Here is a 14575-nt window from a genome sequence, read left to right as displayed (position 1 = left end):
CAGCCTCCCGAGTAGCTGGGCTTACAAGCACACACCACCATGCCTGAGTAATTTTTTGTATTTTTAGTAGAGATGGAGTTTCCCCACATTGGCTAGGCTGGTCTTGAACTCTTGACCTCAGGTGATCCACCTGCCTTGGCTTCCCAAAGTGCTTGGATTACAGGTGTGAGCCACTATGCCCGGCCAGCACCCAACTATTAACAATGATCTCTCTGACAGCCTTTCCAGGACTTTCCTTTTCTTCTTTGTTTTTAAAAAAATTATTTAGTATTAGCAGGCATCCAATTTTGTAATTTAAAAAAATGATACGTTTACATTTATATTTAAATTTTGTCCCTCCTTCTTGCAAATAAATACATTCCCTAGAGGAGTGGCGGGGAATGGTGGAGTGGAGGACCCTGGACAGCCAGCTGCCTGGAAAAATCATCTCTATCCCTGGAACACGTGTGGTTCCCAAAAGCCAATGACAAACAGCAGCACTCGATGCTGGAAGACAACGGAGGAGCATCTGTCTAACTCGAGAATAAAGTATCCAGCCAAGAAGTCCAGACTGGAAAGTAACACACCATCCATCTCAAACAGCCAGAAACCCAGGGAATACAGACGGCATTCATGAGCTCTTCTCAGAAAATATCACCCAGGTGACAAAATCCAGACCAATGAAAGAGGAAATCAAAATAAAGATAGAGGCATGGACAAGCTGTGATCAAAGGTCTAATGGTAAGCGCTGTAGCCACTTAAAGTTTGAATAAATACTAGGCATTTATGCACATTAGGGAGATGGACCAGAATGCAATGCTATAAACCTAAGCCCTTAGCTTAGCTAACAAAAATCAGGAGAGGGCAGGCAATGTGGGTGGCCTAATTTTCCACACCAGAAAGTCAACCCCAAATGCATCTCAAATGGAAACTAGAGTTTTTTAAAAATGGCAACTCTAACCTCTTATTTCCTAATGTATTAAACCGATGGCTATTTTAAGAAATAATATTTCCTGTGATAAAGAAATTTGAATTTCAATAATTCCTCCTGTTTCAATTTGGTTTCTTTTTCTTCTTTTAAATTAATGGAAATTTAAATGCCATGATTGTATTTGCAAAATATATACAGGCCAGGCGCAGTGGCTCATGCCTGTAATCTCGGCACTTTGGGAAGCGGAGGTGGGAAGATTGCTTGAGCCCAGGAATTCGAGACCAGTCTGGGCAACAAAGTGAGACCCCCCAACTCTATTTTTAAAAACTTAAAAAATGAAACAAACAAAAAAAATTCCCTCTCCCCAAAGAAAATATATATAAAAGAGCAGCCTAGATTCGGTGTGGCTGGCAGCTTCTTCGCAAAGGAAACAAATGCATTTGCTCACACTGGATGAACCTAGACCCTTATAATGCTCACGTGATCTAAACCATCTGTCCTAGGGGCAGAGGGGAGACAAACTAAGGAGCAACATTCCCTGGAGGAAGCCGTTCAAAACCTTTCCATCTGGAAAGATGAGGACCTTGGGCTGGTCGCTTTGAAAGCCAATCTGCCTGTACTTCAAAGAGATACCATGCTGTGGGATCTACCAGGTGCTTTGAAGCCATCATCCAGAAATTTCTCTGAAAAAACATACTTTATAGCTTTGCTTCAAAATCTTGTTATATTTGATTTCAGTGTTCAGTGTTTAAAATGTTAAGTTCAAGCCCTTTCAACAGAAAGCCCTCTGCATGGAGGCCAGGCTGCCAACACCGCAGGTGGAGATCGGATGACAGGGACTGCACACAAATGGGTCTCCTCACTGGGGATCCAGGGAGAAGGTGGAGGGACGGACGCTGACTTAAAGGTAGTTTCTAGAAGAACCACTGACTGAAATGCAGCAGGGGTTTGATGGTCAGTGAATTAATGCCTTCTATGCCTGAGCTTCCTCTTTCTGCTGAACTAGGAAAAGTGACATCAGGCGACCATCAAACATGAAGTTTTTGCAATAATAGTATCAGTAACTGTAACATCAAAAACAATAGCTACTAATTGCTAAGCTTCTGTTACATTATCAGGCACTAAGCTGACTTATCTATGCACCTTATCTCATTTCTTTTTCTTTTTCTTTTTTGAGGAAGGGTCTTGCTCTGTCACCCAGGCTGGAGTGCAGTAACACCACCTTGGCTCACTGCAACCTCCACCTCCTGGGTTCAAGTGATCCTCCCACGTTAGCCTCCAGAACAGCTGGGATTACAGGTGCATATCACCACAACTGGCTAATTTTTAGTTTTTTTGTAGAGATGAGGTCTTACTCTGTTGCCCAAGCTGGTCTCAAACTCTTGGGCTCAAGAAATCCTCCCGCCTCAGACTCCCAAAGTGCTGGGATTGTAGGCGTGAACCACCACACCCAGCCACCTCACTTCATTTCAACCTCCTAACACACCAGTGCAGTAGGTCTCCTCATCTTACAGGCTTGGAGGACTTAAGTACAAGTTCAAGGTCACATGGCCAGTAATGGCAGAGCCAGTGTATGGAGGAATGACCATCTGACTCTGTATTAGTCCGTTTTCACGCTGCTGATAAAGACGCACCCACGACTGGGAAGAAAAAGAGGTTTACTTGACTTACAGTTCCACATGGCTGGGGAGGCCTCACAATCATGGCAGAAGACAATGAGGAGCAAGTCACCTCTTACATGGATGGCAGTAGGCAAAGAGAGAGAACTTGGGCAGGGAAACTCCCATTTTAAAAACCATCAGATCTCCTGAGACTCATTCACTATCACAAGAACAGCACAGAAAAGACTCACCCCATAATTCAATCACCTCCCACCTGGATCCACCCACCACATGTGGGAATTGTGGGAGTTACAATTCAAGATGAGATTTGGGTGGGGACACAGCCAAACCATATCAGACTCTAAAGTCCAGACTCTTATCCATGTGATCATGTTTATTCCCTGCCTGGTACCAACTTGGAAGCAACTGGTCTCTAGAGAGGGATGAAAGTCAGGGGCACAGTGATTGTCCACTGACTTGCACAAAATTGATAAACCTGCCCGTAAGAGATTTAGACACAAAGCTGCCTTGAGGCCACTAAACGTGTTCATGTATGTGTTAAGTTTGAGTGGATGAAGCATTAAACTCCTAACTCTACTTACAAAGGAGAATGAGCTGGGTCTAAGTTCTGGGCCTGACTCAGTTTACCCTGTGTCCCCAGGTGAGTTGCTGAGCTTCAAGCCCTCACCTTTGCTATGGAAAAATGTGCCCTGATTAGCTCACAAAAAAAAGGCTGCTGAGGGGACAAAATGAAATTAACAGCTAAGAATCAGTGTTTTGTGATTGCTTTAATAGGGTTCTAGTTTTTACAGAAAATTTAAAATTTTGATGATGGCATCTTTTATTTCTCAGATGCTACTGAATCTGCCTATTAAAAGCTTGGATGCTTAGACCATGAAGCCACAGTGGAAACTTTAAGACAGTCCTCAAGAGCTAGCAGCAGTCTTGGGGGTAGAGATCACTGACATGCAGGCAGAAAGGCCAGACCTCCCCAACCAACCCCCTGCCCCTGGAACCCCAATAATGTCTCTCATTTGGCTGGCAGTTTTGTAAAACCGGGAGTTGAATGTCTTGAGTCTGGCATATACTGCTAGTTGCGATAATTCCCACTAACTTCTCTTGTACTATATGAGGCATTTTACACATTCATATTATTAATCTGCCTGGACCATGAAGGCTTTTTACCCAGCACTGAAGAGTTAGTTGATTAATTTGTTCTTTTTTCTCATTCATCCATGTATTCAACACACTTTTTTTTTTTTTTTTGAAACAGGGTCTCACTCTGTCACCCAAGCTGGAGTGCAGTGGCACGATCATGGCTCACTGCAACCTCGACCTCCTGGGTTCAAGAGATTCTCCCACTTTTTGGTTAGCTGGGACTACAGGTGTACACCATCATGCTCAGCTAATTTTTGTATGTTTTGTAGAGATGGGGTCTTGCCATGTTGCCCAGGCTGGTCTCAAACTGCTGGGCTCAAGCGATCCTCCTGCCTCGGCCTCCAAAAGTACTGGGATTATAGGCATAAACCACCACACATGGCAACAAATATTTTTTGTTGAATATACGTGTCCCTCATAAGCAGGTGTGACTGCTAGGTGCTAGGGATGGAGTGATGAACAAGACAGACTTACGGAATTTACAATCTGGCAACATCTCTTATGTAATCCATAACAGATTACCAGAGTAATGAGCGCCAAAAACCCAAACTTAGGGCTTGCCAGTCCACGTCCACAATAAAGTGGCTTGTGCCCTAACTTTAGGGTCAACTCAAGTGATCCTCCTACCTCGGCATCCCAAAGTACTGGGATTACAGGCGTGAACCACCGTGCCTGTCCTAACTCTGCATATTTTAAAAATCGCATTCCCGACCGGCTGGGCATGGTGGCTCACACCTGTAATCCCAACACTTTGGCAGGCCGAAGTCACTTGAGGTCAGGAGTTCGAGACCAGCCTGGCCAACATGGTGAAACCCCATCTGTACTAAAAATACAAAAATTAGCCGGGTGTGGTGGTGGACACCTGTAATCCCAGTTATTCAGGAGGCTGAGGCAGGAAAATCGCTTGAACCCGGGAGGCAGAAGTTGTAGTGAGTCAAGACTGCACCACTATACTTCAGCCTGGGTGACAGAGTGAGACTCTGTCAAAAACAAAACAAAACAAAACAAAACAAAAACTCATTCCCCTACATCAATTTTGATAGAACTAAGGCTAGGAAAATTTGAATTATACATGTATTTTAAATACCTGGGCAATATTTTTAGTTTTCTGACACCTTCTTACTGCCCCTATTCAACCTTTGATTTTCTTTCCATGAATTTTAATTCAAAGCTAAGTGTATTTATAAAGTACCCTGGAGTTCAGCCTCTAAAGTGCATCACTGGAGAAAAACCAAAACAATCTTTGTCTAGGGTAGAGGGTGATAGAAGAGAAAATGAACTCAGGAAGTAGATGGGCCTGGGAGACTGCCCAATGCTTTCCTGGTTTGTGGGCCCCTGGCCAAACCCCTCAGCATCACCCTGGCTGAGCAATCCATAAGGAGATTGGATAGGGATGGCAGGATAGAGACCAAATATCAAGGAATGCCACTGGCTGACTAGAAAATTTCAGGAATTCCTGAAAGATAGAGGGGAGAGATCACATCCATAAAGAACTAAAGGAAAAGGAAACTGCAGATTAAAACATACATGGTGGGTTGGGCTCAGTGGCTCATACCTGTAATCCCAGCACTTTGCCAGGCCGAGGTGGGTGGATCACCTGAGGCCAGCAGTTCAAGACCAGCCCGGCCAACATGGTGAAACCCCATCTCTACTAAAAATACAAAAATTAGCCGGGCGTGGTGGCACACACCTGTAGTCCCAGCTACTTGGGAGGCCGAGACAGAAGAATTGCTTGAACCTGGGAGGCGGAGGTTGCAGGGAGCCAAGATCGTACCAGTGCACTCCAGCCTGGGGGACAGAGTGTCCTGTCTCAAAAAAAAAAAATAATAAAAACACAGACATGGTATATTAGTCTGTTCTTACCCTGCTATGAAGAAATACCTGAGACCAGGTAATTTATAAAGAAAAGAGGTTTAGTTGACTCAAAGTTCTCCACAGCTGGGGAGGCCGCAGACAACTTCCAATCATGGCAGAAGGCACCTCTTCACAGGGTGGCAGGAGAGAGAAATTAGTAAAGGGGGAAGCATGCTGGGCACAGTGGCTCACGCCTATAATCCCAGCACTTTGGGAAGCTGAGGTGGGTGGATCGTTTGAGGTCAGGAGTTCGAGACTAGCATGGCCAACATGGTGAAACCCCATCTCTACTAAAAATACAAAAAATTAGCCAGGCGTGGTGGTGGATGCCTGTAATCCCAGCTACTCAGGAGGCTAAGGCAGGAGAATTGCTTGAACTCAGGAGATGCGCTGCTGCATACCAACCTGGGTGACAGAGTGAGACCCTGTCTCAAGAAAAAAAAAAAAAAACAACCTCCGGAGAACAGAGCAGAAACAATGAAAGAGAATGATAATAACAGTAGTAATAATAAATGAAAAATTTCCAGTGCTAAAGAAAGACACAAGCGTGCAGACGCCCCTGGCTTCAGCCTACAGGTGAGCCTCTCTGCTGCCCCTTACTTAATATAGCTGGGGACAGGCTGCAGCCCTAAAAGTGGCCCCCCACTCTAGCCTCAGGGCTCCCTGTCACACATCTTGATGCTGAACTCACCTACACATGCACATGCACACACTGCTCCTTCTATGGAAGTTTTTACGGCCCTGAAATTTTTGCTGAAAAGGCCCACTTAGTGTTTTCAATGGGACAAAGATTTTGAGACAGATATATTCACATGGATGAAAGGTACACTCTCTCAAAAAACATTTTGACTCTATATGCAAAGAATGACAGATATTTGAAATATATAAGGCAAAAACAAATGCAGGGGAAAACTGACAAGTTCACAGATATCAACCAGATCAAAGAGACAAAAAGTAAGTCAAGCCCTACAGCGGTGGTTTGCTAATGAGTACGAGAGTTTCCAGGGAAGCTTATTAAAAATGCAGGCTCTGAGCACTCCATGCCTCCTCCAAATCCAGTTCTATACCTATGGGTGTGGTGTGAGAATTCACGGCTTTAATAAGAAGCCCAGGTGATGCTAATATAGGTAGTCTGAGACCACACTTTAAGAATCACCCAGTTAAGTATTACAACTAATTGTGTGTGATTTAACAGATATATTGAGAACTTTGTACCAAAAAGAGAATGATTATTCTTTTGAAATATCATAGAACATTCATAAAAATCATCTGGTAGGCCACAAACAAAAAACCTCAGTAACTTTCAGAACCCAGAAATTAAACCATCTTTAATTTTAGGCCATTTTAAATCATAATGTGGCCAAATTAGAAACTAATACAAAACGATAGCAAAAATACAAAACTAGATAAACAAAAAACTGTTTACTTAGAACGTTTGGGAAAACTCTCCTACATAAAGAAGAGAGGCTGGGCATGGTGGCTCATGCCTGTAATTACAGCACTTTGGGAGGGCGAGGTGGAAGGACTGCTCAAGGCCAGGAGTTCAAGACCAGTCTGGGCAACATAGCAAGTCCCTGTCTCTCTGGAAAAATTAAAAGATTAGCCAGGCATGGTGGCGCATGCCTGTAGTCCCAGCGGCTTGCGAGGTTGAGGCAGGAGCATCACTTCACCCCAGAAGATTGAAGCTGCAGTGACCCATGATCATGCTCTGCATTCCAGTCTGGGTGACAGAACAGGACCCTGTCTTAAATGAAAAAATAAACATATAGGAGGGGAAAAAAAAACACCCTAAACTAATAAGCCAATTAGAAATAAATGGCCAGGTACAGTGGCTCACGCCTGTAATCCCAACACTTTAGGAGGCCAAGGCAGGCGGATCACCTGAGGTCAGGAATTCGAGAGCAGCCTGGCCAACATGGTGAATCTCCGTCTCTACAAAAAATACAAAAAAAAAAAAAAATTAGCCGGGTGTGGTGACACATGCCTGTAGTCCCAGCTACTTGGCGGGGTGAGACAGGCGAATCACTTGAGCCTGGGAGACGGAGGTTGCAGTGAGCCGAGCAAGACTCTGTTGCACTGCACTCCAGCCTGGGCGACAGAGCGAGACTCTGTCTCAAAATAAATAAATAAATAAATAAATAAATAAATAAATAAATAACAATGAAAGTATTACATAGTACTATATGGTAAAATTTGCAGAGTAAATACAAAGCAATATTCAGAGGAAAATGTATAGCCTAATTGATATATTAGAAAATAGTATGAAAATTAAATGGGCCAGGTGTGGTGGGTCACACCTGTAATCCTAGCACTTTGGGAGGCCAAGCGGGAGGATTACTTGAACCTAGGAGTTTGAGACCAGCCTGGGCAACATGGTGAGACATCTTCTCTACCTAAAAAAAAAAAAAAAAGAAGAAGAAAAGAAAAGGAAAAAATAAATTAAACATTTAACTTAAGTCAGGTTACAGTGGTGGAGGTCAGGGAGAACCAACGTGATACCAAAAAGTTTAAGAGAGGAATTAAGATGAAAGCAGAAATAAGCTGGAAAAAAAAAAAAAATAAATAAATGAGTAAATGAATGAATGGATGACTAAATAAATAACGTATACTTGCTCAATAAAAGTAAAAGCTGGAGATGGTTTGGCTGGGTAGATATAGACAGCTTTTCATATTATACTCAACTCACTTCTAAACTGTTTGAATCTTTTTAAATGAGAAGGCACCCATGTATTAGGTGTTAGATAAAATGATACAAAATAATGTAAAAATTGTTTCATATCATACCTAAGAAATTCTAAGTCGGCTATAAATGCAAGATATTAAAGTTATTCTAATATTGATTCAGAAGTTAATCTTTATTTTCATTAAGATTGAAAAATATGCTTTATTAAGTTCAATTCATCCGGCACCTTCATTTGTAGAAACACCCTACTGAGGGATGGGATCACTACATCTCTTACTTCTGGACCTGTAATTCATGGGCATTTAGTGCTTGTTCAGCATCATTTCACATCATTCATGCTCATCACCAAATTATTCCTGCTCAGCTTGCCCTGTGCTGTCTGACCCACCTGCCCAGGGCCCTTTCTAATGCCATAAGCCAGCCGTCTTTTGGTCTGAGCTGTCCAGTTGGTCATCCCTGGGGGCCTTTGATGTTTCTGGGTAACAGACGGGCTAGGTCAAGAGCCACTGTCAAGGAGAAAGAGCTCTTCCTTCTGTCTCATCAGGAACTGACAAAGCTTTCATTATCTAAACCAGAAGTTGCAAGTTGGTAGTCTAAAGGCCACATCTGGCCAGCAGGTATATTTTGTTTGGTCCACAGGAAATTATGAATTAGGCTGGGCATGGTGGCTCATGCCTGTAATCCCAATGCTTTGGGAGGCCTACGCAGGCGGACTGCTTGAGCTCAGGAGTTCAAGACCAGCCAGGGCAACACAGTGAAACCCCATTTATACTATATATATATATATATATATTAGCCAGGCACAGTGGCTTGTGCCTGTAATCCCAGCTACCTGGGAGGCTGAGGTAGTAGGAAAGCTTGAGCTCAGGAGGTCGAGGCTGCAGTGAGCTATGATTACGCCACTGCACTCCAGCCTAGGTGACAGGGCAAGACCCTGTCTGAAAAACAAACAAACTGTAAATTAGTTGCCAACATAGAAATAATTGGGGGAAATCAAACATAAAGAAACCCAGGCCGGGCGCAGTGGCTCACGCCTGTAATCCCAGCACTTTGGGAGGCCTAGGTGGGTGGATCACCTGAGGTCAGGAGTTAGAGACCAGCCTGGCCAACATGGTGAAACCCCCGTCTCTACTAAAAATACAAAAATTAGCTGGGCATGGTGGTGTGCGCCTGTAGTCCCAGCTACTTGGGAGGCTGAGGCAGGAGAATCGCATGAACCCGGGAGGCGGAGGTTGCAGTGAGCCGAGACCGTGCCATTGCACTCCAGCCTGGGCGACAGAGTGAGACTCTGTTTCAAAAAAAAGAGAAGAAAGAAACCCAGAAACCCAGAAACCCAGATACCTGGCTTCTCTTAAACCTAGAAAGCCTGGCACCACTAGGCCCATATTTCTACACGATGACAGTCCACTGTGATTGTCTGCTACTATCCCCACCATTCCCTGCATGCCCTGACTGACCTACCTGCCTCACTCAGGTGATTTAAAATATTCTCTCACATTAAGAACATGTGCCAGAAATCCCAATATTTCAGGATCCAAACTACATATCTCAAACTGACTCTTCTACCCCAAGCAACACAAAAAATCCTTGTTAGATGTGTCCTGATTCACAGTTTGGAAAACACTCACTGTAATCATAACTCAGTGATGTGATGACTGAAGTCCCTTGTGTGGGCTGGTCAGGGTGCCTAATCAACAGCTATACCACTCACTCATTGATTCAATCATTCAATCCACTTGCTCAATGAAGATTTATTTGCAGACCAACTCTATGCCAGGCACTTTTCTAGGGACAAGAGACACAGCAGGCAATGAGATGGAGCACATTCTGCTATCATGAAGCTTAGATCTGGGATGGGGGAAGGTGTTTGAGGCCCTAAATACTGAACTTGCAAAAGACCTAGAGCAATAGCTGGATGCGGTGGTGTGTGCCTGTAGTCTGAGCTACTTGAGGGGGATGGCTTGGGGCCAGGTGTTTGAGGCTGTAGTGCACTATAATTGCACCTGTGAATAGCCACTGCATTATAGCCTGGGCAATGTAGTGAGACCCCATCTCTTAAAAAAAAAAAAAGTACTGATATGAGCCAGAGCTCCACAAACTATTATGTATCGTCTACTCCCATCGATGGATTTGTTGTTGTTTTGTTCTGTTTGAGATGGAGTCTCGCTCTGTTGCCCAGGCTGGAGTGCAGTGGTGCCATCTCGGCTCACTGCAACCTCCACCTCCCGGGTTCAAGTGATTCTCCTGTCTCAGCCTCCTGAGTAGCTGGGATTACAGGCATGCGCCACCATGCCTGGCTAATTTTTGTATTTTTAATAGAGACGGGGTTTCACCATGTTGGCCAGGCTGGTCTCAAACTCCTGACCTCAGGTGATCCGCCCACCTTGGCCTCCCAAAATGTTGGGATAACAGGCGTGAGCCACTGCTGGCCAATCCATGGATTTTGTAATATGGGAATAGGATTTTCTTATAAACCATACCTAGGATTTACGATTTCAGAGCTGGCAGGTGCAGGAGATATTTAATTCACCGCTTCTTGTTAAAGGAGGAAATGGCGGCCCCAGAGGAGTATGACTTAGCCAAGGCCCCAGAGTGTTTATGGAAAAACCCAAGCTACCTTCCCAGGCTTGCGGAATCTGTCACTCGGTATTTCTCCTCCCTAAAACAAGACTCGCAAACTCCGACATCCTCAGGAGGCGTAATGTTATATAAACTATCAAATAAACCACAGTGTTGTACAATAGGAAGTGGGGACCAGGCCAAACTGGGGGTGCATGCTCAGAAGAAAAGTTTTCTAAGTCCAAGTCAAACAGCAACAATGATAACCATGGCGTGCCACCAAACCGGCCAACAGAACACATCTGTGAGCTGAAGCTGGCCCTTCTAGTCACGAATCTGAGCCCTCAGTTTGGCCACACTCCCTCCCATTCCTCAGTGTATTTCTATCCTTATCCTGCATTTTAGCATATTTTTTCAAGTCATACCTAATCAGAAAGCCTCTCCTACATGCCTCTATTTTCTCTGCATTGTTTTTTCTCAAGTTTGAGCCACATTTTAAAATGTAACCAAACTTAGAAAAACCAAATAGGATGGGTACATATTTATTTTCATAACATAGTACTGTCTTAATATAATAACAATGCAAAATTAATTTTCTATTTATCTAAAATTCACTTTTTTTTTTTTTTTTTGTATAGACAGGGTCTTGCTCTGTCCCCCAGGCTGGAGTGTAGTGGTGCGATCATGGCTTAGGGGAGCCTCAAACTCCTGGTGTCATGCAATCTTCCCACCTCAGCCTCCCGAGCAGCTGGGACTAGAGGTGCAGATTAGCATGCCCAGCTAATTTTAATTTTTTATAGAGATGAATTCTCACTATGTTGCCTAGGTTAATCTGCAACTTCTGGCCTCAAGTGATCCTCCTGCCTCGGCCTCCCAAGCACCAGGATTACAGGCATGAGTCACTGAGCCCAGCCAAATTTACCCATTTAAATAGTAAAAAACCTAAACAAATTATTCTGTATGTAAATATTTTGAAAATATATGAATACTTCCTTGTCTTCTTAAAAGACTATGCTGAACATAATTCAGTCTTTTTTTGATATTAATGGTCAATATTTTGGATACAAATTGACCTACAGGCCAGGCATGGTGGATCACGCCTGTAATCCCAGCACTTTGGGAGACCAAGGCAGGTGTATCACTTGAGGTTAGAAGTTTGAGACTAGCCTGGCCAACATGGTGAAACCCCGTCTCTACTGGGAAAAAAAAAAAAATTAGCTGGGCATGCTGGCACACATCTGTAATCCCAGCTACTCAGGAAGCTGAGGGACGAGAATTGCTTGAACCCGGAAGGCAGAGGTCACAGTGAGCTGAGATCATGCCACTGCACTCCAGCCTGGGCAGCTGAGCGAGACTCTGAAAAAACAAACAAACAACAACAACAACAACAAAAAACAAATTGACCTATAGTACAGGAGATATTTTTAGGAGCTATCTGCTTCTGTACTTCCATCTGTTATTTTTTTAAGGGACATCGTCTCCCCTCCAGGTTTCCAGAAGTGCAGAATATGGTTCCAAAGAGAAGGGCAGACCCCACCTTCCATCCTGTACTTTTCTGACCTTGGTGAAACTCTGTATTTTTGTTGCTTTTTAACTGGTTGGTCATCTTAACTTTGTACAATGTAGAAAAGCTTTTAATTTTGATTTTTTAAAATATCCCTTTTTTACAGTCCTCAAATCTAAGCCAAAAAGTCCAAAGTAACTTAAAAGATGCTCCTTCCATTGGAAGTGTGCTCTAATCTTCAGGTCTCTGGTTCAGAATCACTGGGAGTTCTTTTGCTAAAAATGTGCTACCTCCTATCTACAAATTCTATTAGCTTAAAAGTTCAGACCTAAAAAATGCGTCTTAAACAAATATCCTAAGCGATTCTTATGCATATCCAACTTTGAGAACTGCAGCTTTATCTTTTCCTTATAACTATGGTTCTCAAACATTGCGACAAATTATAGTCACATAAGGACGTTAAAAAAGGGAACAATGACTGAGTGCAAACCCAGAATCAGATCCTCTGAGTGGTAAGACCTGGGTATTTGTGTTTTTATTTAATTTTTACTCTTTATGTTGAGCTAATTATAGATTTCCCATGCCATTTGTAAGGAAAAATAAAGAGAGAGCCCATGTACCCTTCACCCAGTTTCCCCCAATGGTAATACCTTGTATAACTACAGCATAACATCACAATTGGGAAACTACATTGATACAATCCTACTATGCTGTTTTTTTTTTGTTTTTGTTTTTCCCAAGATGGAGTCTTGCTCTGTCATCCAGGCTGGAGTGCCGCGGCATGATCTCGGCTCACTGCAACCTCCGACTCCCGGGATCAAGCAATTCTCCTGCCTCAGCCTCCCAAGTAGCTGGGATTACAGGTGCACACCACCACGCCCAGCTACTTTTTGTATTTTTAGTAGAGACGGGGTTTCACCGTGTTGGCCAGACTGGTCTTGAACTCTTGACCTCGTGATCCACCCACCTCAGCCTCCCAAAGTGCTGGGATTACAGACATAAGCCACTGCGTCTGGCCTTGTTTTTTTTTTTTGTTTTGTTTTGTTTTGTTTTTTGTTTTTTAACTAGGTATGCTTTCTTTAGTAGAGATGGGATTTTGCCATGTTGGCCAGGCTGGTCTTGAACTCCTGACCTTGGTGATCCACCTGCCTCGTCCTCCCAAAATGCTAGGATTATAGGTGTTAGCCACTGTGCCCGGCCATTTTTCTCTATTTCTTCTTTTGGTGATGCTTAGTTCTACTGGAGCAGCTCCTCTCCTCTTTAATGTGCTAGCTTTTTCTATTTTGAAAAAATGTAAAACCTACAGAAAACGTATCATGCTAGTATAACGAACACCCAAATACCCTTCACGTATATTCACCAGTTGTTAACATTTTGCCACATTTCTCTCCTTCTCTCCCCTCCCACTTTTTCCTTCTCAATATGTACACACATATTCTTGATCCTGACCCATTTATGCACAGCCCCTCATGCCTGCACACTTCAGCATGTGTCTCCAGAGAACAAGGACATTCTCTTACATGGCCACAATGTAACTATCAAACTCAGAAAATTTAACATCAATACAATATTATATAATATAATATAGTTCATCTCAAATTTCATTCATTTTCCAAAATTCTCCTTTTATGTAGCAATTCCTCTCCCTCACACCCCTAGGATCTCATCACACTGCCTTATAGTGTTTTTTTTTTTAGGATTTTTTTTTTTAATACTTTAAGTTTTAGGGTACATGTGCACATTGTGCAGGTTAGTTACATATGTATACATGTGCCATGCTGGTGCGCTGCACCCACTAGCTCGTCATCTAGCATTAGGTATATCTCCCAATGCTATCCCTCCCCCCTCCCCTCCCCCCACCACAGTCCCCAGAGTGTGATATTCCCCTTCCTGTGTCCATGTGATCTCATTGTTCAATTCCCACCTATGAGTGAGAATATGCGGTGTTTGGTTTTTTGTTCTTGCGATAGTTTACTGAGAATGATGATTTCCAATTTCATCCATGTCCCTACAAAGGACATGAACTCAACATTTTTTATGGCTGCATAGTATTCCATGGTGTATATGTGCCACATTTTCTTAATCCAGTCTATTGTTGTTGGACATTTGGGTTGGTTCCAAGTCTTTGCTATTGTGTTATTTCTTTACTCTCCTTTAATCTGAAACAGTGCCCTTTGTCTCTCATGCTACTGATTTTTTTTCTTCCTTTTTTTTTTTTTTTTTTTTTTTTCTGAGACAGAGTCTCACTCTGTTGCCTAGGCTGGAGTGTAGTGCCATGATCACAGCTCACTGCAGCCTCAACCTCC

At 43.2% G+C, this 14575-nt stretch overlaps 1 protein-coding gene and 2 long non-coding RNA genes across 13 annotated transcripts in view; 2 read left to right on the top strand and 1 right to left on the bottom strand.

Moving 5' to 3' along the window:
- Positions 1 to 10358, top strand: part of LOC117978293 (uncharacterized) — a 57460-nt gene extending 47102 nt beyond the window's left edge. For both annotated transcript variants that reach the window (XR_010110190.1, XR_010110189.1), the window contains exon 4: positions 367 to 10358. This is a non-coding gene — a long non-coding RNA (uncharacterized LOC117978293). The remainder of the gene's footprint in view (positions 1 to 366) is intronic.
- Positions 1 to 14575, bottom strand: part of KATNIP (katanin interacting protein) — a 230791-nt gene that overhangs the window by 109415 nt on the left and 106801 nt on the right. The gene's annotated exons all lie outside the window — the stretch shown is intronic.
- The window catches only part of LOC129394296 (uncharacterized), a 69432-nt gene that overhangs the window by 47402 nt on the left and 7455 nt on the right, over positions 1 to 14575 (top strand). The gene's annotated exons all lie outside the window — the stretch shown is intronic.

The sequence above is a fragment of the Pan paniscus genome, chromosome 18 (genome assembly GCF_029289425.2).
Source record: "Pan paniscus chromosome 18, NHGRI_mPanPan1-v2.0_pri, whole genome shotgun sequence".
In the NCBI taxonomy this organism is placed as follows: Eukaryota; Metazoa; Chordata; class Mammalia; order Primates; family Hominidae; genus Pan; species Pan paniscus.
The sequence above is the reverse complement of the archived record's forward strand: the minus strand, read 5'-3'. Positions and strand labels throughout refer to the sequence as shown.